This window comes from Furipterus horrens, unplaced genomic scaffold (genome assembly GCF_987537825.1).
Source record: "Furipterus horrens unplaced genomic scaffold, mFurHor1.1.pri manual_scaffold_7, whole genome shotgun sequence".
Lineage (NCBI taxonomy): Eukaryota > Metazoa > Chordata > Mammalia > Chiroptera > Furipteridae > Furipterus > Furipterus horrens.
In genome coordinates this window covers 114,699,113-114,726,382 of record NW_028327177.1, presented here as the reverse complement: position 1 = coordinate 114,726,382, position 27,270 = coordinate 114,699,113, and the positions used below count along the sequence as shown (strand labels likewise).

At 40.7% G+C, this 27,270-nt stretch overlaps 1 protein-coding gene across 1 annotated transcript in view; it reads left to right on the top strand.

Annotated features, from left to right (window-relative positions):
- Positions 1-27,270, top strand: part of TMEM108 (transmembrane protein 108) — a 287,613-nt gene that overhangs the window by 1,031 nt on the left and 259,312 nt on the right. The window contains exon 2 of the mRNA XM_090282999.1: positions 5,849-5,963. The gene's annotated coding sequence lies outside the window, so the exon portion shown is untranslated. The remainder of the gene's footprint in view (positions 1-5,848; positions 5,964-27,270) is intronic.

Here is a 27,270-nt window from a genome sequence, read left to right as displayed (position 1 = left end):
GGAGTTTCACTGTAATCCATTTTAGAAGTTATTCTGGTATGAGATCGACAAGAATCTTTTTACCTTTCTCCAAGAAATCCTGATACTGCTTCAGAGCCCTTTTATTACGCTTACCTTCCCTGTACAAAGTTTTGTTTTTTAAGGGAACAAGATTTTTTTTTTTCATACATCTAAGACACACCTCATGCCTCTGACATGTCTACACATTGCTGAGAAATGAATTTACTTGGCAGGTTAGAACCAACTGAAGAGGGAGCACTTAAATTTGTTAGGGGGAATCAGAACTAACATCTATCACCTGCAACAAATCAACTTCTGGTGGTTTTCTGAGGGGAATGAACATAAGAGAAGTTGCTGCAAAGCTTGCTGGGAATATAACAAATGACCCTACTGAAGTGAAGTATATATTGTCACCTGATAGATTGGAACATAAAGCAAATTAGTGGGAATAATTTAAAAACTTGTCAGTGATTTGTTCTTTAGTTGGTCTGTGATGGGGGTGGGGAGGAAGGAATTCTGAATGTGGGTAAAGTGATATAGTTTGAAAGGTATGCTTTCATGTTTTTTTTCAAATGTCACTTCTGTTTGTATAAACTACACGAAGGGCATGTAGTGTTTATATTTAGCCTGTGGAAGGGAGGCAGGGGTTTTGAAAAGGTTGAGAAACACTTATTCGGTTACACAAGGGAGAACAGGAAGATTGGCAGGGTTAGTTCATTTTGAAGGAAGCAATGCACCTCAGTGACCTCCAGGACAAGGTTTCATTCTCTGATTCAATAAAAGCCCAATAGTGTTGTTTTCAAAGCAATGACAAAATCATTTCCTTTCCGTCGTTTCTGTCCCCTGGGTTAGGGAGTGGGGAGAAGGGAGAGTGAATGAGAGAGATTAGCGCCCGACCTGCATGCCTAAGCAGTAGTGTCCTTTGAGCAAGATCTGTGTCACATTGTGTGAGCCTAAGAGCCTTGACGTTGACAAGAGTCTGAGCACCTTCCCTGGGACACATGCTGTAAAATAGAGCTGAATACACTGCCACAGGTGCGGGCATGGGTGAGATCATCTGAGAGAGGAGCCCCGGGCAGGGGTGGGGTGGGGAGGAGAGCCAGGAAATGTTCAGTTCAGTGAGGCTCGGCTCCTTGTCTGCCTTTGGAGACTTGAGGAGGCATTTCCTGGCAGAGCTGCCTCATTTATTGGCTAGCCTGACTGGGCTTTCGATGGCTTCCAGAAGACCTGCCTTTCATAAACCAGTCTCAGGTTATAAGCCTCAGTTGTGCTTGTAAAGTGCTCTAGAAAAGACCCCAGTCTAGGCTGCCCTTCTTTTGAATCCTTGGTTCGTTACCCACTAGCTTCCAGAAAAAAGTTGTGCCCTCCCCACCAGTAGATGGCGCTACTGCCTCTGGGAATCCCTGGAGGAGATGCAATACGGAGCTGGCTAGCCAGCGGTGTGTATGCAGCCTCGTCTATAAGATTTTGAAAGGCTGTGTCAGCTCTTAGTCAAAGAGCATTAAAAGAAAAAGTTCTGAAAGCCAGACTACTTATATAAGGTAGAAATAATGTGTGTTGTGAGGAACTGAGGAATGGATGTGGTTACTTTGCTGGTTTTATCTGCGTGTCCCAGGGGACAAGGCAGCCGGTAAACTGACAGGCACTGTAGCAGAGGTTTTGAAAGCATGTGGCAGACATGTTGTTGGTTAATTGAATGAGGTTGCAATCATGATTAGATCGGAATTCCCAACAATTTCATAGTTATTAATTCTTTGCATGTAAAACTAGTCTACACACATGGACTGTGGACATATACACTTGTGACTTTTAAACCTGATCAATATCCGGTAATTACATGCAGCTTATCTTTTCATGAGAGTCTTACAAATGGCAAATAACTTATCGGCATATATGTGCTTGTCCTGTGCCGGTAAGATTGCGGCGATTTATTGAATGAGAGAAGCCAAAATGGCCCTTTAGTAAGTGAAAGGAGACAAAGGCGAAAACAAAGCCCCCCCCAACCCCCCCACCCCAGAGTGGCGAAAAGAAGAAAAAATCATCCCTCCTGTATCTTAACTACACAGGCAGCCTTTTCCAGAAAGAGCCTGGGGGCTGCAAGCCCTTACCATGGGCAGAGGTGCCAAAATTCCTGTCTGCAGCGTGGTTGTCTGTGGTCAGTCTCTTGGCCCCACAGCCATTCCAGGCGTCACTACTCTTGAGTGCCCCTCGCTCCCGGGAGGTCACCATATTGATGCCGAACTTAGTGTGGACACCCAATCGACCTAGCACACTACAGCCCAGAAGATAGTGGTGAGGGTATTAGCAAAAATAATGCTGGTTTAAGTAGTTACTGTACTTCATGGTTGTCTATAGAAGGTAGCTCAAAGTTATTCTGGTCAGTTTCTTCCTAGAATACTTATAGGACTTTTTAAGTTTTAAATTTTCTTAGCTAATGTTGTTCTTTCAAGATTGTATTAACAATCTAAATCTTGAACTTTGGTTTTATTGACCTTATTGGCCAGAGTTCATTCATCCATTCCCCTCTTTTGAAAAACTTATTCTTTATTCTTTGTTATTGATTGCCCTTTGAAATGGATCTTGTAGCCATGATATTCAAGGGAGGTGGGTGTTGTTGCCGATGAGGTTACATTGCATACACCTTTGACCCTGGCCAAGGTATAAGGCATTGCTGCTGCGTGTGATCACCCCAGTCACCTGCTTTCTCGTGCAGTTCTCCTCCCATAGCTCAGCTTATCTGATGTTTATTTCTGTCTCTCCTCAAGAGAACTGATGAGCGGGTTTGTACCACCAATTCCTAAACCTAAAATGCTATGGGTGCTAGATGGCAGTAGTCACAACAGTCTTTTAACATTGCCTCATTGTGTGACCTCAAATCAATCTTCTTGACTTTCTGAACCTCCGTTTTCTTACCTGGTCACTGGGATTGGTGGGGTGGCCCATGTCTCTTAAAATTTCTTCCAAGTCTAAAACTCTGTGGCTAGGTGATTCTCATAAGATATTCCTGAAGTCTCTGAAATATTCTCATCTAGAAAATACTTTCATACTGTGAGCCTACGACAAAAAGAAATCTCACTAATATTTCATCTCAGAGAAATGGTTGTGCATTGTCTTAAAATCCTAATAATTCAGAATTGGAAGAAATCCTAGACATGGTTTAACTCAACCTTCTTATTTTATAGACAGGAACTTTCAGCTCAGAGCTGAGTGACTTCACCAGGCGAATAGAGTAGTGAAAGGCAGAGATCTGGTCAGAGAATGAGGGCCAAGCTCAGACTCATGTCATTCTTCCCTTCTCCCATGCTGCCTTTCTTCACCTACTGTCAGTACCCAGAATATGTTGTGTGTACAGGCCTGGAGCCAAGAAAATTCTGAGTAATTCCTTAATGTAGGATTTTAAAGCCAGTGTTGAGTTTGGGCAGAGATTCAAGGTCAGGCTTCTCTGTGCAGCTCTTTCTTTTCTTTACTGACTGGTTATGAGCAGGATTCTTTATTATGCATCTTAGGGTTTTTTTAACTTTTCTGCATAAAAATTCCTGTAAGAAAAAACTTTTCCCATTCTGGAAGAGTCATTCCCTGATCATATGTTCTTAAATTGGGCCCATGGACTCTGAGGGCTCTATGGATAGAAGAGTATTTCCATATAATCAGCTTCCTTTGTAATCATACATATTTTCTCTATACATTTTAACACATTATTCTGGGGAGGTCCTTTGGCTTCAACAGGTTGCCAAAGGGGCCCAGGCACAAAAGCAAGGTAAAAATTCTACAGTAGGTTCTGGAAAACTGCCAGGATGAGAGAACTTTTGAGGCGCTAAAGAAATTATGGTGGAAGAAGGCTTGGAGATGCAAGACAGAAGTAAACTTACAGATGTTCTTAGAACATTTTACCTTTATTAAAATGTTTAAAATTGTTCACTACGTGAAGATGCTAATAGCATTTTACCCATCTTAAATCAATAATGGATATGCAAGTATTGATTTCCATTTATTATCCCTTGCTTAATAAGTACATTCTCCTAATTTCACCGAAACACTTTCAGAAATGCATTATTAGAGATGACATGCATACTGAGAGCCTCCCTTCTTCTCCAGTTTGATTTGATTTCCAGATAAGTCATTGCCTTTCTGACTTATGACTTAGAGTTTTTGACTCCTATCTTTTCCTTCTGTTGCCCTAACATTTTACTTTCTAGGACTCACCATGATCTCAGAGATGCAAAATAATTCACATGCCAGAGATAAAGATCTTGAGGTCCCTTTATCCCTAGCGTTTACCACAGCAACCACTGCTCCTCCTTGGCTAATTCTCTTATTTTCCTTTCTGTTTGAAAACCAGGTTCTCTCTTTTTCAAGTTGTTTCCAAAATAGGAGTGACTCAGAGTTTGTATATATTGAAAATAAAAATTCTTGTTTTTTTCCAGAAGGTATACAGAAGTTAATTTGTGTTCAAATCACATTTTGGACAAGCGAGGCAGTACTCTGGAGATCACTACATTTTGACGATCATCTGTTTGAAAAATCTCTTGGTGTCTGTCCTGTGACATCTTGCTGACATTTGGTACCATGGTTACCCATGGTGGTGAATGTCACCTTCCGGTACCTTTTGGGTGTGGGCCAGAGTAGTATTTGTTCTTGATTTAGAAGAAGAATAAAAAATTACCCTTTCTTCTTCAGAAGGTTGTTGCCAATTGAGTTTATGTAACAGAAAAAAAGTCAAATTTATGAATTCTGGTCCCAGCACACTGAGTTATTGTGAAATTTTGGAGGCATCATTGACTTCTCATCATTGACTTCTCTCAGTTTGCTTTCTTGTCCGGAAAATATGATGAGAGAGCAGTGACCACTGAAATTCTAGTTCTACACCTGTGACTCTGAAATTCTCCTTGGTACCTTGACTAAGCATGTCCTAAAAATGCTGGCTAGTTGGGAATTCATTTATAATCAAAGTCAGTGCTAGGTTAATAATTCTTTTATCTGCAAATTACTTTAAGGCTTACAAAAATATTCTCTAATTCTTCATCTTTTTTCTACTTAAAGTGTGATCAGGGAACAGCATTGATATACGTCTGGGCTCTTGTTAGAAATGCAGAATGTCAGGCCCCACCCAAGACCTACTAAATCAGCAGTTGCATTCTGTCAGGATGCTCAGGTGCTCTGCATGCATGTTACAGTATGAAGAATGCTGTGTCTCATTTTTGGGTATCACATTGACCTCCTGGGTATTTTACATATAAGAAAATTAGGAAACCGAGACTCAGCTGTTAAGTAACTAATCAGGGTTACTGTGCTAGTATCTCACCTAGAACTCTGCTTTAGACCTAATGTTGCTTCTTGGGGTTGGCTAGAGTCAAGCTTGTATGATAGAGACTAACTACTAGATGCCTGGCAGCACATGGACTTAGTTGTGGTCATGTGTCTGAGTTATAACCAACAGAATATAAGTAGATGTACAAAAGTGCTGTGATCCACTTCTAGGAAAAATCACAGAAAAGAGAGAATGCACATGTGAGTTCCTCCATGCTGTTTTACAGTCCTAGCAGGCTGGAATGAAGAGGCCCACTAGGGCAAGTTTAGAATTTATGGTTTAAAGATGGCGGGACTTTTTTTCAGCCTGGGTGCCTAGATCACTGATTAGGGAGGGCCACTCCATTGACTCACCTGTTCATGTGTTCAGTATGTATACAGGAACCAGAAATAAAGTTTTATTGAGTTTGAGCCATTACAAGTGTTTGGGTCTATGTGAAGCACTTAGCCTACTTTAACAAATTCACTTGAGCAGTGGTTTGGGACTTGAAGTTATTAATCTTTTGGCCTAATGCATTCATTCATTTTTCATCTTTGGCAGTTGGTGATCAGTCAGTCATAGTCCAACATGCAGAAGTGAGTGGTGAAAAGCAGCAGAGCTGATGGGTTGTGAGGATGTAAGTGTGTCTGAAGGCTCTCACACCCTCTACTCCAGGGTAAGTCAAAGGCATTCTCTGCCATTGTTTCTCTGGTTTTACTAAGTCATAGAGGCTCTTGTCTCAACAGTTTCTTGGAGTCAGTGCAATGAGGTGCCCTGTCTATGGAAGGTTCCCAAAATGTTTATTGATTCATTTCATAGACACAGTGAAAAATTAACAAGTACAATGATAAAACCATGGTCAGAGTGATGGAGTGGAATCTCAACACAAGAATTTTTAGTGAGTCTGTGTGGAACGTGGTTTACATGTGTGAGGTGGTGGTTATTGGGTCCTTCCTGAGAAGGAAACTAGGCCTGTCTTTTTCTTGTAGCCATATCACATTGTTATCCGCTGGCTCTCTGCCCTCTTTCAGCAGCATCCTCCTTCATGGATAACTTTGCTTGATTTTTCCTTCATCAGTGACTTTTTCTGGAAGGGGGAACAGCCTACCAGAGAGTTGATGATTCCAAGTTTGGTAGATAATGGCACTAGCAAAGCATGTTCTGCCTGCTCCATTTTATTTTATCCAGTGTCACTGGAAGTCACATGGCCATTCATTCCTCTTCTGTTTGCAGTCCCTCTGGCAATGGTTGTGGACTTTGGGAACAGTATAGCCAACGCTGGCTTTGGATTTTCATTTATGCTGAAGATTTTTGAGACTGGAAGGAGAAATTTACTGTTCGGTATGTCCTCCTCAGGGTGTGTACATAGGTCTGGGAAGGAGGAGTGGAAAGGACATCACATTCTTTCTGGGCTCTTCTGATATGTAAACTAAAACCAGACTCCTTAAAGAGAAAACTGTAATTACTATAAATCTAAGCAGAGATAAGGGTGGCTGAGAAAGAGGGACAGGGGTTAAAAAAAGTATTCAGCTGAAAAACCAAATGGAAGGTTGTTTAAGCAGCTTAGTTCAATACTGTGGAGCCCTTGTCAGATAATGTCCCATTACCCAGACTCAGACAGAGGGCATCCAGAAAGGTTGTTGTCCTTTGGTGCCTTATGTGGCTCAGTAATGAGTACAATTTTCTGAACAAACTAGGTAATTAGGGGCTGTAGCTCTCTGGAGATTCCCATAAACATACATCATTGCTGCTCTGGAGTGATGCACCTGCTTAGAGAAAACCAAAGCAGAGAAAAGGGAGCTGCAAAGCACATCAACAACTGAAGAATCTAGGTGAGCAGTCAGACACAGACCATAGCTCAGGCCCTGTAGGTTGCGAATGAAAGGACCTTTTCTAGGTTCTCTCCTGGAAGAAAAGGAGCTGGACTTTGCTATCTTTCCTCATTTCCTCGGTGGCTCCCATATACAGTTGTTCCTCAGTATCTGTAGGAGATTGTTCCAGGTAGTATAGGATTTACATATGACCTATATTTGCATATAAGCTCCAGCAAGATATGCCTAGCACTTCATTCTTGTGGAATCAGTGTAGTACTTAGTGCATGACAAAGTAAAGTTTTATTTTTTGAAACTTTGTGGGATTTTTCCCCCCAATATTTTCAATCCATGGTTTACTGAATTTGAGGATGTGAAATCCATGGATATGACACCCATGGATGCAAAGAATCAATTGTATCTTCTATTTTAAAAGTGACTAAGAAGTATAGCATGCCAAACTAGCACTCAACTGACAGGTTTCTGTGTAAATACTATACAAGGATCAAATTGAAGAGAGAGCCATTTATTAACTATTGATTAGTGGACCAAAGAAAGTAATGGTAGAAATGCCAGTGAATCAGGGGCTCCCATTCTCAGCACTAGTGACATTCTGAGCTAGGCAGTGTTATTGTTGGGGACGGTGGGTTGACCTGTATATTGTAGCGTGTCTAGCAGCATCTGTAGTCTCTACCTATTAGATGTCAGTAGTGCACCCCCACCCCATCATGACAATCAAAAATATCCTCAGATGTTGTTAAATGTCCCTTGAGGGGACAGATTGTCTTTGGTTGAGAATCACTGCTGGAGGAACACAGTGGTTTAATCTTGTTCTGAGTTTCCCTGGGACTGTGTTTTAATCATTTAACCTCATTTTGCTATAGCTTCCCTATCTGTAAAATAGACACAGTATTAGTAACTCAATAGCCTAATAAAGTGATGTACATAGATTACTCTGTGGCTACTTGGAAGCTCTATAAATGCTAAGAAATGATACCAAGCTTCCTAAATTACCAGGACCCAATGATCACTCTTAGTCCTTGCTAAGGCAGTAATTGAGGAACAGTGGAGTTTGAAGAGGGGCAGGATTAGTGGTGTGGGAAATTATGAACAGTCCTGGATTCTGATTTTACTTGAAGGTTTCATGTTCTATTTTATTGCAACAATGTATTCTGGTTGAAGGCTTTTTTTTTTTTTTGGAAAACTGGGGAGGGGGCTGGGTGAAAAAGGTGAAGGGATTAAGCAAAACAAAACAAAATGCCTCATAGACAGCAGTGTGGTGATTACCAGAGGGAAGAGGGGGAGGGGGAGATAGAAGAGGGTAAAGGGGGGATAAATGGTGATGGAAGGAGGCTTTACTTGGGGTGATGAACACACAATACAACATACAGATGATATGTTATAGAATTTTATTAACTAATCCCCCCCACCCCCGCCAATAAATTCAATTTCAAACAAAAAGAAATGGGAGAGTGAAGGAGACAGAAAGAAGGCTTTTCAGAAGAGCAGTCAAGGAAATTACTTTTGACAGGGTGGTCTTTTAGTTTAAAGGGATTCATGTGTAATTAGACCAAAGGACAGAAAGAGGTAACCCCTCAAAGAAAAATATCCTCACAAATGATTACTGACCCTAGAATAGATTTTGCAGGTAATAAAATAAAGACCAGCAAATGTTTGGCGAAATCTGTTTTTATCCTAGAACTTTTACATTTGTTTCTTCTCTTCTTTAGTAAGATGGAAAGGGGTGTCTTCAACATATTCCCTTTCAATGATAAATAAAAAATTTTAATATGACATTATTCTTTTGATCCTATTATATTACTCTGTTGGAATGGTGAGAGAGGTCATAACCCTGACCTAATCCTGAAGTACAATATTATGTTATTTTAATACAAGGCCTCAGTTTGACTCTAAGACAGGGCCAGTGCCGGGATTACATGTAAACTGTCCTGGCAGATTTGAGTTCAGCCTTGCTGAATTTCTATTCCCTGTAATTATTAGAGACACTCATGAAATTATAACAAATATCCTCTATTGTGGATTTAATATGTGGAGAAGCCATCTTAGATAGTCTTACTTATTTACATTCTGTCATACATTTAGAGTCATAGGTTTTAAGCAAACCTTATAAGAATATTTGAGAAGGATTCTATATACCTTTAAGAAAGAGGCACTTTAGTGTAGCAGAAAGGTGACAAGTGAAAGAAGCTCCAGTTTGATAGAGGCAGGCTGCTGTTTGAATGTTCATGTTTTTATTATACTCAAAGTTTGGCCCTGGATCATTAGCATCAGAATAACCTGGGTACCTTTTGAACTGTTAAGACCTACTGAATCAGCATCTCTGGGAGTGAGTCTAATCATCTGTGCTTAACAAGACCACCAGGTTATTCTGATGGATACAGAAAGGTGAGAAGCACTGCTCTCCTGGCTTCTGAAGTAGTGACATCCTAATGAATTGTGTTTGTGGTGGGGAGGGTACTGAGAAAGTATTTTTCCAGGTGGTCCAAAGAAATGTAAGATTTTTCTTGTGCTGACTTCTTAGTTCATTTTCCCAAAACCTGGTCTAAACCTCTCCCTGCATTGTCCAAGACAGGAGCTACTAGCCATATGGTTCTTTTTATTTAAATTAATGTAAATTAAATAAAATTAGATATTCAGTTTGTTATTTTCACTAGCCACATTTCAAGTGCTTCATAGCCACACGTGGTTACTGGCTACCCTATGAGAAGCACAGACACAGAGCATGTCCATAACCAAAGGAAGATCTGTTGAACAGCATTGCTTTAGTCTCTCAGGACCTTATTTTCTGGAAACCCACATTTGCAGTGTTAGTGCACTCTTGTTATAACAAGACCTCAACTCATTCTGACCAGAATTACATTTTGGACTGCTGCATCCTGGGGAGCCTTTTGGTCTGTGAGTGTGTTTTGCTGAACCTTTTACCTTGCTGCGGCATCTGTTTGTTATAGAAAGTGCCATGAGCCTGTCTCTCTGACATAGTCAAGTGTAGTGCTTCTGAAATTAAACCAAGGCTGCTGGGCTAGCCCTGACCCTTGGTGGTGAAGCTTGTTTGTGCAGTATCTCTCTCTGGGTACTGCCTGGAGCTTAACAAAAAGCCTAGGAGAGGTGGCAAGAGAATTATCACTTCCCCTTCTTCCAAGTCCCAGCATGGCTCAAAAAAGTGTTTCATAAGAGGGTAATAATTCAGGAGAGTAGACTCTGAGGATTTCTTCCCTAAGGAACTAGTCTCTAAAGCAAACTTTCCAACAGACATATTACAGCACAAATTTAATAATTAAGCCCTTGAACAACAGGGAATAATTTTCAGTTGATATTATCTATTATTACCAATATTAGTTGCTCAGAAACTATCATAATTAGAACAGATGAAAAGATTTGGAAATAAAGACAATTTTTAAAAGATATAATTTAACTCTAATTGAGCCCAAGATTGTTTTCCATGGCAAAGGGAATGAGAATAAGCAGTTAGTATACCATGAGTATTATTGCTGGGGGTGAGGGGCCGGAGCAGGTGGGAGCTGAGACTGACCCTTGCGCAGCCTTTACTCTATGGCTTCACTTCTGATGGGGGCATTGCTTGTTTTCATATTACCTCCTCTTTTCAGTTTGCCTTTTGTTCCTGCTTTTGCCTTCCCGAATGAGGGGTTCATTGTTTCTCCAGGGAGATGCAGTTAGCATTTTGATAGAATGGTTTGTTTAATAGATTGATTAATCATTTTGTGGAATTTTCCTGTCCGTTATAGGATGTTTAGCATCCCTGGTCACTAAATGCCCATATTACTTTGACCAAGTCATAAGGCAACCAACACGCCCCCACCCCCATATTTCCAAATACATGCAATTGAGAATCACTGGCTTCTAGAAAAATGGGTGGTGTCTTTTTAGGGGGAAGGAGGAGCAATTAGAATTGGGGAAGATGTAGGTGTTTGAGGGGCTAGCTCATTAATTTATGATATGACCTGACTTTTTCTGAAGTTGGACCAGTTTTGGGAGCCAATTTTATTCTGTATGGACCAGAAGAATGAGTTTTTGCCAATGCAAAACCTTGCTCCTGAGCCTTGAAATCAACCCAGAAGCCACAGGGGAATCTGTCAGTGACACAGAGGGTGGAAAGACTACCAAGGCTTCCATAGGATGCTGGGTTTTCTTGGATCACTGTGGCTAAACTTCTTGCATCTGCTTAAAAGTAATTGTAGTCTACCTGAGACAAAAAGTGCAACAGGGCCATTAAAAACAATCTAAGGGACATAGGTTTTGCCAGTCATTTCCTTTCTTTCTCTGTGATTGTAAATATTACCAAAGTAGCCTCTAAGTTTATGAGCTTATGTGTAAGCTATCAGATAGGAGATCTGAGATTTGTTTATAGTTAGTAAAGAGAAGAGGAACACTTTCAGATATCTTGTTCTGGGGCCCATCTAAATGCCCTTGATCATGAGAACAGGAAATCATTCAAGTTACCTTAAGAAAGGATGCCTGAAAAAAATAAAGAAAACAGAATGTCAAACATGACAAGTTGGAAAGAATCCCAGGGGCATCTTAGGAGCTGTAGTCTGGCCAGAGCTCATGGAGATGGGACTCCTCAGCACTGGGAAGATTGTTCCCAATCTGTTGCAACCCTAGGATATGTCTGCGCTAACAGTGCTTGGTCAATCCGTGTTCCACTTCTTGTCCATTTACATGGCTCACCATTTCCACTTTGGCTTCTCTCCTCGGGCCCTCCTTCCTACTTCCACTTTTTGTCCCTACAACCTATCTGATGATCTGTGTATGGACAAGGAAGAAGAGGAATACAATAGTTCCATACTAAGTACCATCCCTGCTGGTCTAATGCCAGGCGATCTTAGGGGTGCTGATGCCCTCTCTTGGTCCAAACAGCTGTGCCCTAGGGCTGCTTGCTTTTGTAAGGACTGTGATCCTGGCAGTTTCTCTAGAAGGAAGCAATGATGGGGTAGACTGCTAGAACATGAGACCTTTTTAGTGTAAGGATGCTGAATTCTTAACTCCTGGGATCAATATAAACAGTGTTTTTAGGTTATGTGTATCATAAAGAATCGGAAGATTATTTGCAAAGCCTACACGTTCAGTAGCAATTGTGAAAAAGCCTGAATCCATTCTTTTGAGAAGACTGGCTGCATCCCAGTGCAGAACGGTAGGGAAATTGCTGGGCTAGATGACTGGGAAATGAGGAGTTGTGTTTTTGTGTGGGTATCTTATATTTTGTGTCTGCCAAATGTGATGCTCTCAGCCACTGTGTATCCCACAGGAATAATGGCTAGGTGGCTGTCTACATGTTGAAAGACACTTTGATATCTCTGACAAGTGTTATTCAACAGCTGGGTTTATAAGAGTCCAATTCTGGCAAAGGAAAATAACTTGGTTTATTGCTCTAAAAATAAATTCCACATAAATGTTGTCATTTGGGAGACTACTGACTTACAAAATAGACTTAAAGATGTTTTGTGTTATAGCGTGCTTTGTGCCTTAACCGCTGATCTTGGAGAGTTAGTGTCATTTGAACCAGTGATTGACTGTGACTTTACAAGGAAATGCATTGTTATATTGCAGAAGACTCTGTCCTTATTTCTGACTCTGTGCCAGAGTACGAATGATGGTCCCGGCTGCATGGACCCCCACAGCTGTGAATGGTGTGTGGCAGCACAAAAAGCCCATCTGTTCACTGAGTTCATTTAAGGCTCTCATACTTCTCAAGTAGCTGGAGGACGGTGGGGCCACAAACAGAGAATCAGTATTTCCTTAGAGACATGCAGCTTTTGTTGAAAGAGGCAGAAGAGGAGTTCAGCAGGGCTTCTGCAACTGCTGGTTGAAGAAAGAATGTAGCCTGTTGTTGAAGGGTGGTTAGGATCAGCTCTCTCACCCAGGTGCCGCAGAGATGAATCATTTGCTCAAGTTTCTCTTCTGACCTTGAAGATCTCTAGCCCCTCTATTGAGTTTTTTTTATATATAATAGGAAGGAGAAGGGAAAAATATAGAAGTGTACCCAATTTGTTTTAACATGTATTTATGTGTCTTCTGACAGGAAGATTTGTATGTATATAGATAACCACGTATTGCCAGATTAAAATCTTTGATTTTAATTTTAGAGATGTACTAATCTTACAGTATAAACTAAAAAAATAAAATAAAATAACTCAAATTTGTGCATATGCATTTTTTTACAAAAATGAAATTATTTATTCTCATAGAGTCAGGAATTAATCTGCAGCCCCTTCACGAATTTTCTGTAGCAACAGTAAAGACCTCTGCTCTCTGCAGGGTATGAAGAGATTCTGAAAGATGGCCCGGAGCCCAGGATCCTGAATCCTGGGATTTTTGTCCTGCCACAGGCTGCTCCTTGTTAGGTTTCTAGTGGATAAATGTGCATAGGGGGAGGGGCAAAGATTGTGGACACACATACTTGAGGGCAGGGCTGACACCTCCAGCCATGGTGGACTGCTCTGTCTTTCCCCTGAGCCACAGGAAGGGGTGACCAATCCTTCCCAGTGTTTTCCTTCTCAAGCCCATCACTGAGTCTTGACCTTCACCTTTCTGAGAAGTGAAACTATAGCTGGTGTAATATCCTCAGATGTGACCCATTTCTTATCATCACGGCCCCTTAAAGGAGGCCTGATGGACAAGAAAGAGGGCAGTCAGGCATCCACTTCCCGTAGCTGTCAAATGTTACCTCTTTTCTATTGGGAGGAATGCTTACCAGATCAAGTCTGAATTTTTTAATTATTGACATTAGTAAAATATTTCCCAAACATTAAACAATAGGACATTATTTAGAGACACCACTGCCTGCCCCCAACTTAGAAAATAATGCATTTACTTTGAGACCAAAATTCCATGTTAGAACAGTACTTAATTTTAACTTTTTCCCTCTGGTATTTCTCCAGATGCCTTTCCATCTTTCCCTTCCTTCCATTAACTCTGTTACCTTATTTAGATCCTTTAGTCTCTTTGCCTCCTTTCTTCCATCTTTGTCTTATTTCTGAGGTTCTGTGGTTCCCAGGTGACTACAGGACAAGGTGCGTCTTAACTAGGCCTAAGGGCGCCTCTCAATCTGACTCCCAACTCCCTTTCTGACATTATGCACAAACACCTCCCTATCAAACCGGTCCTTGGTCCCATTCTCTCCTCTTTGCATAGAATGTCCTTTTTTCTCTTTTGAGTGACCATTTGGTTTGGTAGCATTGGTATACTTTTGACCTACTAATGAGGTCTGCATTTCCATCCTGTCTCTGTCAGTTTTTAGAAATGTGACTTTGGGTAAAATATTTAATTTCCCTCACCCTCAGTTTTCTTATTTGTAGGATGAGGTTCATAATACCCACCTCATGGGATGCTTGTGAGTGTGGTACGGGGGATGGGGGTGGGGGTGGAGTGCCTTCCTGCTGTGTCCTCTTTCCTGCCTGTCGGCTCATGTCATACGTGCTTGCTGATGGCGTTAGTGAACATCAGAATGGCAGAGGTGGTCTGCGTCACAGTTCCTGACTCATCCTCCTCCGTCTACTATATCCATATCTTCTCTAATCTTCTCTTTCTTAGATAAGACCCTAGTAACCTTAACCCTATCAGTAAGCACCTACAGATATATTCTCCTCCCTCCACCTGTGATTGTGAAACTTATATTCATGGGCACTCACAATGTCGTGGTACATCTGCCCACAGCAGACACTGACAGCTATTTCAAGGCTGCTATATACAACCTTGAGCACCAATTCATTTTCTTAGCATTTTTTCTCTCATGTATATAGTGAGATTTATCATGGGGTTCAAATGCTATGAGTAGAGCTCTCATTATAAGGTATACCTCTGTATCGAAGTTTTCCAAGATTCCCAAAGCTAGTGAACAGGCTTTTTATTCCAAACATGATTTAATAAAATGCAACGTGACATTAACAGGATTTCTTGGACCAATCCTTTTGAATCAGGCTGTGTTCCATATTGATTCTCAATCATGACATGTTCAGCATGAATGAACCTGCCAGTGTCTCAAATAATGGTGACGCTCTCCTGGCAGCTCTGCCCCTCTCTGACTGGGTAGCTGAGAGCCTAGCAGTGTTTCATTTGTTCATCCTGTTCAAATTATGGTTTTCTACCTCTTGCTCAGATGATTAAAACCATATGTTAGGTCTATAAATTTTGGTTTCTTAAAACCTAGCCCCTTCTTACTCTTTCTCTCTCCCTTTTCTCCATTTTCCTTATTGTCTCATGCACAAAATATGGCTTTAAAAATTTTTCTACTCAAGAAAAGAATAACTTAAATTCTTGTGTTGCTAGTTTGATCTATTTGATTTTTAGTTTTTAACATGACTGTAATTTTCTATATATGTGTGGTTCTCATTGAATTAATTTTGTCCCTTCTTTTGCTCATGAGTTTATTGGTGAGAGACATAAGTACAGCTGCTTGGATTCTTTCTGCTTTCTTTGGTTTTTCATGTATATTGCTAATTGTACTTTTACCAGTCATCCAAATCATGTGGTTTATCTTTTTTACCTACAGCTTTTGAGGGAAATATATACAAAGACATGAGAGTATTTGTGATATGAAAGGATCTGTTGCAATATTTTGTTCTCCCCAGATCCCTCTTTTGGAGAAGAGTTAAGATAGATGAATTTTTTGCTCACAATCAGAAAGATTATTTAGTATAACTTTTTTGACTGGAGAGATTTTTAGGGCAGGCAGCAGGAGCCTCGCAGCCTTTTCCCTCCAGGAACACTGATGGGGGAAGGCCTGCTGTGTCCGAGTGTGTTTTAGGTTGGAAAAGGGAGGGTAGTGACAAGAAACTGTGAGACTAAGGTGCACTAAGATGCTTGTTAATCTTTCTGAAGAGGAAACTCCAAGGCCTCAGCCATATGCCCTTTCTCACAGAATTACTCATTGTTGGAAGTAGCAAGAAATATAGCTTCTGATCAAGTTGGATTTTTTAAAAGCAACTATTGATTTTGAGGTTCTTTTCTTTTGCTAATTATAGGCACCATGATAAAGAAAGCAAATGGAAGGAGAGAGGTACAGCAGCTCAAGTACACAGCTACTTTGTTGGCTTGAGTTAGACTGGATATCCTACTGCATCTTCATTTTTAAATAATCTTTTCAATTTCCTGCCCTGTGGGCTTATGAAACTTTTCTCCTCCTCTCAGCTCTTGAAAGCTCTTCCCTGTTCCTGGGAATTTAGGAAGAAGAGCTGCTGGGATGGATAAGCCCTGCCTGGGAAGGATTGACAGCCCCTTTGTGAGTTTGCTCCTGGGGACAGAAAAAGGACTCACATCTTCCTTCTTCAAGCCACATCCGGCTTGTGTCTCAGAATCCCTGCTGCAGTTAGATGTGCTCTCTGTCCTGTCTGTTCTGTCTGGGGTTCCCTTCTTGACTTTTGTTTGGCTGTAGGGCAGGGTGCTAAGTGTTATGGGAATGGAATCCTCCTGAAGAGATCCAGAGGTGCCAAGAGCAAAGCTCTATTTCACAATTCTGCTTCAGGCCTTGCTGTTTATGTAGCTTTGCTTCTTTGAGGCCACAATTTTGGGGGCACTGGGAGACTTTGTTACTTATTGGAATTTTTTTCCTCAATTACATATTTCTGTCCATAGTTAGACAATGAGCCTCCACGGTCGTGGACCATGCCATGAGCTTCTCTTGCATTCTCTGCATTGCCTGCACTGTGGGAAGCCCATGGCAGGAGCTCAGAAATGAGGGTTTCATTGCATTAATGGTGTCTCTTTGTAGCCTGTCTTACTCATTCCCTTACCTTCACTTACCATTCTTATATTTTTATTCAGTGACCATTTGCTTATTTCTCCCTGGAGTAATATATATTTTTTTGGATGGGTTTCTCTTCTTCCTGCCTCCAAAGCAGCCTGCGGTGGAATTGATTTGGCCATATCGGACTTTATTTGTTGAGCTGAATCCTACCTTTTCCTCTGTTGTAACCCTTTGAAGAGTTTGCAGTCTCAGGAACATGAGCCATACTTTTGCCTTAAGGGGCTTCCTTCCCCCTTCACTACTGCAAGGTGAAAGGGACTTAGGTTCTTTTCTGTCAGGCCTCACTTAAATTGGCTGTGTGGCTGCAGAAGTTCAGTACACTTCTCTGGGTAGTATTTTCTCATAATTGAGAGTCATCCCCAGGCCTCTTGCTGGGATCATTCACTCTGTTGCCTGGGTTCTCCATCACACTGGTGAAGTCATTGCTTTCATTAAAGTTGTCCCAGTTGTTTAATGCATTTCTTTTCTAGCCAGATCCATTTTTTTGAAGGGCAGGGACAAGACCTAATTCTCATGTATCCTTGGCCACCCTCTTTCTCCCTGTAGACCTAGCATGAATCTCCATTCAAATTAGGTGATCCATAAATGTTTTAACCTATTTAAACCCCAGCATTTATAGAATTCAGCAGGAAGAAAGGCTCTTAATACATTAACACCTAAGCACACACTAAAGATCATCTGGTTTACCACCTCATTTTTTAAAACCAATTTATTGATTCAATTATTTCTTCATTCACCATCCCTCCCTCCCTCTACTTTGTGTCATGTCTGTGTTAAGGAACCAGGGATCTGAGGTGAATATACACATGGAGCTTATTATAAAGTGGAGAGGACAGACATTGAACAAATAATGAATCTTAGGAGAGATATAAGTACCTAGAGCTACAGAAGCTCATGATGGGGCCAGAGTCCAGGGAGGCTTGTTTTGTGAGGATGTGATACTTAACCTGAGACTTATCAACCAGAGGAGGGAAGTGACTTGCCCAAGGCCAGTCAGTAGCACATGTGTAGCAGAGCTTGACCTGTAATCCAGATTTCTACCCTGCCCTGGGTCCATTCCCCTGAATTTTATGAGGGTGCTGTGAAAACACTCATTGTTAGAGTACTTTGATCTTCTGGATTTCATTGGGTCATATGACATAGCTATTGAATAGCTTACATTTTGATAATGTACTTTCTACTTATATTTTTATAATGATGAAACTTTATGTGTTTTTCTTCCTTGCTATTTATGAAATGATGTAAAATGTTTTAGTACCTTACCTCTTTTAGAGTACTTATTAACTCCCTTTCTATTAACTTCTCTCAATTCTGTGATGGTTTATGTCTTTCATAAGTTTTAAGTTTTGTTCAGTTTCCTCTAACCTATTAGGGTTTTCTTTTAAACTCTCTCCTACAGGGAGGTGAAAATGAAAGATTCAGATTTATAGAAATTTAGAGTGGTCAAAAGATAAGTGAAAAGCAAGTGAGAACTTTAATAAAAATTTTAAAATTTTAGAATGAAAAATTTTTAACTTCAAAATAAGCTTAATAGGACCTCTGAGATGAGCCCTAGGGGTAGAGAATGAATAAAATCTTTTTACATTTTTTCCTAATTCTTCAAACCTCTTTATATATGTGGGTTCATCCAGAGATGCCATGTGGCAGAAAGTGAAGAGAACTCCTCTTTATATGTCTACTCAAATAATTCATGTAATCTACATGGGAAGAGGTGCAAGGCAGTGGGGATGAAGTCCTCAAGAAGGGAGGTATTAGAAGGAGCCAACTTAACTGGCAGATACATTGGGTATTGTGCATCGTGATTGTACAGATAGGCCTATGATAGAGAAATACTATATCATTCTATATTAGTTTGCAGAGAAACATAAATACAGAAGATATGATTTGTGCACGGTCACACATCTGGTTAATGAATTCTTGGACTATATGAAATTATCTGCAAAATGTTTACATTTAAGGGAATTTTTCTGAGTCATTCTTGTTTCATCACATTCTTAAAGGGGTTTCTGATCACAAAAAGGTTCAGAATAATGGAATTAGCCAAAAATGCTCACTTTAAAAAGTTGGGAGTAATAGAATCTTCCCATGTGTGTCATTTAAATCAGAAATGATTTTTAAAATGGCTGTTTGATAATACAATAAAATGTATGTATAATGAAAACTACTATAAACAAGATTCAAAGATGTGACTGAAAAATATTTAAAACGTGTTTATTATCCGTAACATACAAGTAGAAACACATTGATGGTGATTATAAAGTTGAACATGATGATGTTGGCAAGAGCTAAGACCTCTGAAACACTATGCTTGGTTCTCCATTGGGTCTATGTTATAAACCTTCTGGAGTACACTTGGTCACCATACATAAAAATGTAAAGTGTGCTTACACTTCAGCCAGCAATTCAACTTCCAGAATTTGTCTAGAGAAGGCAATTGCATAGCTGTTACAAGACACATTCACAGAGTTACCCATTGCAGGTTTGTGTTTGGTAAGGAAAAACTAGAAATAACCTTAATATCCATTACTAGAGACTCATTATTAAATAATGACACATGCCTACTATAGAATACTACATAGTAATTAAAAATATATAGTAATTATTTAAATTTTTATAGAAAACTTCATGGCATATTAGTGAGTTAGAACAATTCTCATCACAGAACAACAAGTAATATGAGCCTGTTTATATAAAATTGTTTGTAAATGTAAGTATGTATGTGAACACACAAGGAATATTCAAGAAAATCATAGTAGTGTTTTTATTTTCAAGTGTTTTTGTTTTGGTATTTTGCTATGTAGTTTGAATGTTTGTACAATGAGCATGTCTCATTCTTTTTTTTTTAAATATGTTTTATTGATTATGCTGTTACAGTTGTCCCAATTTCTTTTCCCTCTGCTCCCCTCCACCCAGTGACACCCCTCCGTCCAGTTGCCCCCCCCTTAGTCCATGCCCATTGGTTGTGCATATAGTTCTTCTCAACATCTTCCTGTCTACTCCACTCCCTCCTACTATGCTTTTTAATTCCTGCATCATTTCCCTCCCTTTCCCCCATCCCCCTCCCTGCTGATCTCCCCCCTATATGTTCCCCATACCTATAATTCTTTTTCCCCTCTCATTGCCTACTTAGTTGCCTTTGTTTTGGTTCCCTAACTTCTGCTGTTGGTTGTTGTGATACAGTTTTCATTTTAATGTTCATAGTTGCGATCCTTCTTCTTCTAGACAAGTCCCTTTAACATCTCATATAACAGTGGTTTGGATCTAATGAACTCCTTCAGTTTTACTTTGTCCTGGAAGCACTTTCTCAGCCCTTCTATTCTGAATGACAGCTTCTCTGGATAGAGTATTCGTGGCTGTAGGTTTTTGATTTTCATAATTTGAAATATTTCTTGCCAGTCCCTTCTTGCTTGCAGAGTCTCTTTTGAGAAATCAGCTGATAGTCTAATTGGGACCCCTTTGTACATAATTCTCTTCTTGTCTCTTGCTGCTTTTAAGATTCTCTCTTTATCTTTAATTTTTGACATTTTGATTATAATGCGTCTTAGTGTGGTTCTCCCTGGGTCCAGTTTATTTGGAACTCTGTGCTTCCTGGGCTTGTAAGTCTATTTCCTTCCCCAAGTTTGGGAAGTTCTGCTTCATTATTTTTTCACATAATTTTTCAATTTCTAGTTTTCTTCTTCACCTTCTGGCAACCCTATAATTCAGATGTTGGCCCGCTTATAGCTGTTGCAGAGGTTTCTGAGCCTCTCCTTATTTTCCTCACTTTTTGTTTCCTCTTTCTGCACTGGTTGACTGTTTGTTCCTTCCCTGTGTTCCAATTTGTTGATCTGATCCCTGGTTTTCCTTCCCTCACCACTTGTTTCGTATGTGTTTTTGTTCATTTCAGCAGGACTAGCCTTCATTCCTTCCCCATCTTGATTAAGTCCCACTGTTATTTCTGTAAGCTGTCTTATAACTATAGCTCTGAACTGAGCCTCAGAAAAATTATCTATCTGTTCATCCGTTAATTCATGTATTTGCTTTCTGGTCAGCTGCATGATTGGGATCTCTATCATGATCTGTGCCATCCTGACAGTTTTTGTTTTACCTTTCCTTCTTGGGCGGGGCTGTCACACCTCCTACGCTATAGTGGGTGGAGCGCTGTGCACTTGTCACAACCGGGCGACCCTTCTCACCACACTGTGGCACGTTGTATGGGGGTGGGTGTCCAAGATAGATTCCTGCTGCTCGCTCTCTGCTGAGAGACCAGGAGCCTCCTCCCCCATCCCCATGCCCTCTGGACCTCACAGTCCGAGACAATGGGGTCTGCCTTCCCCAGCATTGGAATTGCAAGCTGACGGGTCTGGTCTGCAGCCAGGGTTGCTCCCCAGATGCTTTTTGCTTCCCCTTAAATATGGTTGTCTGTGCTTACTGCTGTCCTGCTGCCATCGCTGCAGCTGCTGCTGCCAGCACAGCTTGACCTCTATGCCCCAACTTCACCCCTCTTACCCATCTGGACAAGCACCACTTCTTTATAACTTCATACATTGGACTTCCATGTAGCTTGATTTTCTGGAACTTCTGGTTTTGTGGTAGTTGTATTCCTTCTTAGTTGTGGAGGGAGATGGAGTGTGTCAGTCTAGACCTCCATCTTGGCCAGAAGTCTGCCTGTCTCATTCTTAAAAAACATAACAGTATTTAAATTTGCTTAGCCATACTGATCAAGTGTTCTTAGCATCATCTAAATAAGACAGCACATTAAAGAAATGGAAAGGACTGGATATTGTTTTTATATAACTTCTATTAAAATTCAACTGTATATATGCTATGACACTAGGTGATAAGAATACAGAGAAATATCTGGTTCCTAAGAGCTTAAAAGTCTAGAGTAATTCTGAGGCAATATGGTAACAAGTAGGTATATAGATCTGTGGTGTGGTCTATGTAAGTGCCTGCCTGGGGGAACTTTTATGATGGCTTGTGTATTTAGACCTATGGTTTTACCTTGAGTGTTTACCCAAATATAAAAGGAAAATCAATGAGGGCTTAACACTGAAGGGAGTTATTTTGGCACAATTTTATGGACTTCCAGAACCATTAAACTGAGTGTCACTACCTGTTTGGGCACTTACTTTGAAAAGGAACTAACAGCCTCTTTCACTGGCAATTCATTAGGTATCCTAAACACCTGAAATTTAAATCTAGTAGCGTGGACACTGAGTCTTCTCGGTGGCAGTGCTGGAGAGTCAGAGTGCACATTCTAGAAGAAAAGTTCATTTATTAGCTTTGAAAATAAAAGTAGTGCTCAGTCATTCCTTAATCCAGTTTTACTTTTCTAATATGTCATGAATATCTTTCTGATGTGGATGTTTTCCTCTAGCATTACCATATTATTTTTTGCCGTTGGAAAAATGCACAAAAATAGCCATCAAACCTTTTTAGAGTTTTAGATTATTTTATTCTCCATTAACACCTTACTATTTTAAATGGTCTTAATTATCTATATATTGCCCTGGCTGGTTTAGCTCAGTGGATTGAGCGTCGGCCTGCGAGCTAAGTGTCGCTGGTTCGATCTTCCAGTCAGGGTACATCAGAGAAGGAAAACTCTGACTCCAAAAAACCTCCGCTGCCTTGCGGCATACCTCTTCAGGGGAAAGGCTAAGGGAGTAAACCCCGACAGAAAATCCGGAGCCGGAGTCCCTAAGGCGGTTTGACGTTGTAGTCAACACCGGCAACTCCTGCGGCGCACCTGAACCCAAGCTGTTATTGACTCCGTCTTTCCCTTGGACCCTTCAGCTGCGAAGAGAGGGGGTGTCTGCTGCATGGGCAACAGCAGACCCTCCATATTACCCTGCCCAGGCTCTGTAGCTTCAGCGTCATCACAAGATGTCGATTCAACACGAGAGGAGACAGATACCATGTCACTCCCGAGTCAGACTGCACAGCCATTCTCGGCGGTGCAGATAGATTCTTAAGAAGCTACACCATCATCTCTCGAGACGGACGGCTGCCGACGACGATGAATTATCTATAGACTTAGGCAATCAAAATATCAGTCTGTAGCTAATGGACACTCCTTTGGGCCAGAAGGACTGAAGCCCATGGTATAAAAAATCTCAGGGTAGGTTTAAAGAAGGTCAGTTAATGAGAATAAGTATTTAATGTACTCTGTCATCCATTCTCTTTAGTTTTATAATAATTCGTGCTGACAGGTTTATTTGGAAACATTCTAATTCAGGACATATATACCACCTCAGAAATTTGAAGTAAATCTCATATAAAATTTACTTTTTACAGAATTGTTTGTTTCAGTCTAACATCTGGTGACATTACTTATAAATGTCAGTTCATTTCTATAAAGACAGTGGAAGGAGTAAGATTGGAGACATTTTTGAGGACTTATGCTGTTGCCCAGGGAATGTTAAGGACTCACTAGAGGTCAAGAATTTAGAGTGAGAACATCCAATGGAGTTGTTTGTTTTTCCTTCCTGGCCCTATATTTGAATGAGTGCAGTGATGAAGTTAATGAGGTTGGGTTTCTGCCTAGTGAGCAGTTCCACATGAGAGTGGGAGAGAGTTCAGGGTTATACTCCTGCCCCACTCAGGTAGGGAGTGGTTATGACAGATGAATGCAGAATTTAAATTGTTTAGGAAGGAAGTGAGGCTAGACTATGAGGAGGGTGAGAAAAAGTGAAAAGTGGTAGGATCAAGGGCTGGGGTCTCACTGTGGTCACAAAAGTTGGTTTCATTGAAGACGGTGGTGGTTGGTGAGTAACAGGGAGGGATTTCAGTTAAGAACTGGTGTGTGACCTTGGAGTTAGGGTGGAAGATAAAGACTGAGAAGCCAGAGCATTGGAAGGATCACCTGTGTGGATACTGGATTCACCTAGAATGATGGCCACAGTAGTGATGGAGAATGACAGGGAGCCAGGAGCCCCGATCTTCCCAGAATGAAGAGGAGTGGGTGCTACAGTCTAACTTCATGTGATTCTGAGCCTAGAATTTTACAGAAGAGGAAAGAGGGACAATAGACTGGATGTGGTAAAAAGAAGCAATAAGGACATCCACCCCACCTATAGCCCTATGGTCAAAGGAATGTGGGGAGAAAACAGCCACCCCTTGAGAGGCCTGGGGGTGGGATGGGGATGCAGTAACCTCAGGGAACAACCAGGCTACAATCGAAGGGATATAGAGGCAGCATTCAGAGAGAAGGCCAAGGATATAGGGGCTCTTGCTTATGGCTGCCTGTGAGTTCCAGAGAGCACAGGAAAAGGCTTCAGGTACTGGGAAGGGGCCAGAAATAGGGTCAGTAAAAGGAATGAAAAAGTCGTATGGCCATCAAAGTTGGAGGAATGAGAAAGACCTGGGCTTCTTATTGTGTGAGTTGTTAACAGCGGTGAAAGCTGTGATGAAATTAGTCCTGATTTTCCCAGGGCTGTGAATATAGGGAGTGGGATGGGAGGCATCAGTGTGGAAATTGGAGCACCTGGGGTTTTGGTCCCAAACAGACTTGTGCTTGACAGGTGGTCTTGCTGAGTGCGTAGGGCTCCCATTTAACCCTGGCTGGAGGAGAGGCTGTCTTAATTCCAGCCGCTTGGAACTCATCCTTACCCCACCTAGGGAAGTGTAAAGATCAGTAGAGGGTCATGGGAGGCTTTCCTGCTTTATTCACCTTTGCGAATCACTTAATGTATTTCACCACTCACGCAGCATCCCCTTTGTGCTGTATTTCTGCTGATTTCTTTGTGCCTGAAGAACCCTCCTTCATTCCTTCTTTCCTGCTCCCTTACTCACCTGTACTGCTTGTGCCTGGGCAGACAGAAGCTGTAGTGTATGCCTGTCTGAGGGCAGAGCCTCTGTGATATGCCCTGTAGGGCTCTGTTCAATTAAGGTGCTGTCTGCAGCAAGGCATTTGGTCTAAAACCAGAGGTCACTTCTACCAGCCTAAAAGCCGTTCATTCATTTCTGTCTTCTCAGCAATGCAAAGGAGACTAAACCTGTGAACTGATCTTTAAGCAATCTATTTTGGGGAAATTAATTTGTCTTTAACTCTGAGCACTGGATATAAAATTCAAAATGAACTTCTTGATAAGTTTGTACTGTCTCCCTGTGGATAGGTGCTAGCTAGTGTCTTTATTCTCTGTGTCACAGTCTGCTGAGTCCTAAGCATACTTGTATGAAGAGACCCAAGAAAGGTTTGCCAAAAGGATCTAATTTTAATTCTAATTCCTATTTTCTGGAGTCCTGCTACCTTTAACAGAAATGACATTTCATGGAATATTTGGGTTGTTTTAAGACTTCACTTTAAAGGCCTCCATTGTGTGTAAGAGAACTTCTCTAATATGAATCATAATTTTCAAAACAAAGGGAGGGAACAAATGTGAACATGAAGGTTAGAGAAGAAAATTTTTTTTCTCGTGGAAAATTATAGCGAGTGGTAGAGGTTTCAGAGATGGACCGAACCAGGTGAAGACAGCACTGAAGAAATCATGGTTTTGAAGGTACCCCTTCCTTCCTTACAAAGAAGCCTATCCTTACAGATCACTTACAGGTTACGTAAATAATAAACAGGCAAAGTCGATTTACCGGCCTCCCTGTGCCCTACTGTGAGCCGACACACTCCCACATCTGCACGTAGTCATGATCACAGTCCAGTCCCTGTGAGATCCCGCACGTCCTGAGGTGACAGAAGTAAGCCAGATCCCAGCCAGGCTGTCATCTTTTTGAAGGCAGGACCAGGCCTTTTATGTCTTACCCTGTGACTCTGGGGAAGTGATCTCGCCCTAGGGATGTTCTAGATGCCAAAGCCACAGTGATGTGATCTTCGAATATAAATGTATTCAATGCATATTTATTGAATGAATTAAGTTGTGGCCAGTGTATTTTCTTTCTGCACTGTGTATTCTTTTATAATTCTGTGGGTGTTAGCAGCCCACATGCTTGGGTGTGTGTAAGGTATGTACAAATATACAGATATACAGGTAGGTGCGCGTGTGCGCATGCACGCGCGCGCACACACACACACACACACACACACACACACAAGGTACTTGGATATACAGAGGGAGACCCCCTGACTTTTAGCTAACATAATTTTCAGTTAGCCAGAATATTTCATTTCCTAGTTGTGGTAAGTGTAGTAAGTTTACTGTAAATGTAGTTGTATTTTGTCAGTTTTTAATTTTTTGCCTTAAAGAGGAAGCAACTATATTTAGGAAAACCATGTCTAAGGAAATCAAAATCAGACAGCTCAGGAAGGGAACTGTGGCATCTTCTGGTGGCTTAAGTCTAATCTTGCCACCTCTGACGTAGCTTGGGTATTTTTAAGCCCTAGTTAGTACAGGAGCACCCCAACTTTTTTTGTGCTCCATAAACAGTTCACTTTTTCCTGAAAAAAATGAAAGGACCTCAACATAGTGTGCATGTTCCTTAATTAAGATCTTCTATGATACAGTTATTTGATAGCTCCTCAATTTTATTTCCAACAAGTTGTTTTATTTATAACTAGACCAATTTTTAAATGGGAAGATTTTTTTTTGTCCATATGGCATTCATGTGGTTACGAGTATTTATACTCGGAGTACAAACAACACAAAGAGTATAGCACTCTAGGAATAAAAATACAATCTTAAAATGAAAATTGCAGTACCAGCATGTGCCTTTTTCTGCATAGTTCAGCTGCTTTCAAGGCTTAAAGTGGGCGGGATCACACTCTAAATTTTTCAATATAACTCTAGGGTTATTAATGCTTGGCAATTTTGCTTCTATAAACAAGGAAATAGACTGTTTTTGAGGTTTTCTGTAATGGGTAAATATATTCTCTAAGTTAAGTATAAGGATTCAAAACGACCATAATAGGTATGAAAAGCTACTTATATTTACTTCATTAGTGTGGTTTTTGTGAGTTTTTACTATGATCATAATTCTCCACGTGTACTTATACTCCAATTACCATACTGTGTTTGGGAGCCCAAGCATGACATTCCTCCCTGTATTTTCATTGATTTACTTATCTTTTCTGTAAACTAAGGACTTTCCTGGAGCTTGAAATTTAATTGGTATTGTATTCGGTAACCACCTACTTCATTCTGTATTTTCATTGATTTACTTATCTTTTCTGTAAACTAAGGACTTTCCTGGAGCTTCATTCTTGTTATCATCTGGTATGAGCCTCTTTAGTGTTCTGTGTTCCTGATCACAGGATGACCCCTTCAGTCTGTCCTTATTACCATATTATTGCCAATGTATATCTCATTTATTCACATCTTGTTCTGGAAAGGATTCAGAGTGGTGTACAAAGATGCACAAAATGTAACAAATCAATTTTAAGAATGAAAAGGAAAGAAAAAAAGGTAGGGTAATAAAATAGAACCTTGAATGAAACTAAGGAAATTGCAGGTTATAGGGACTGA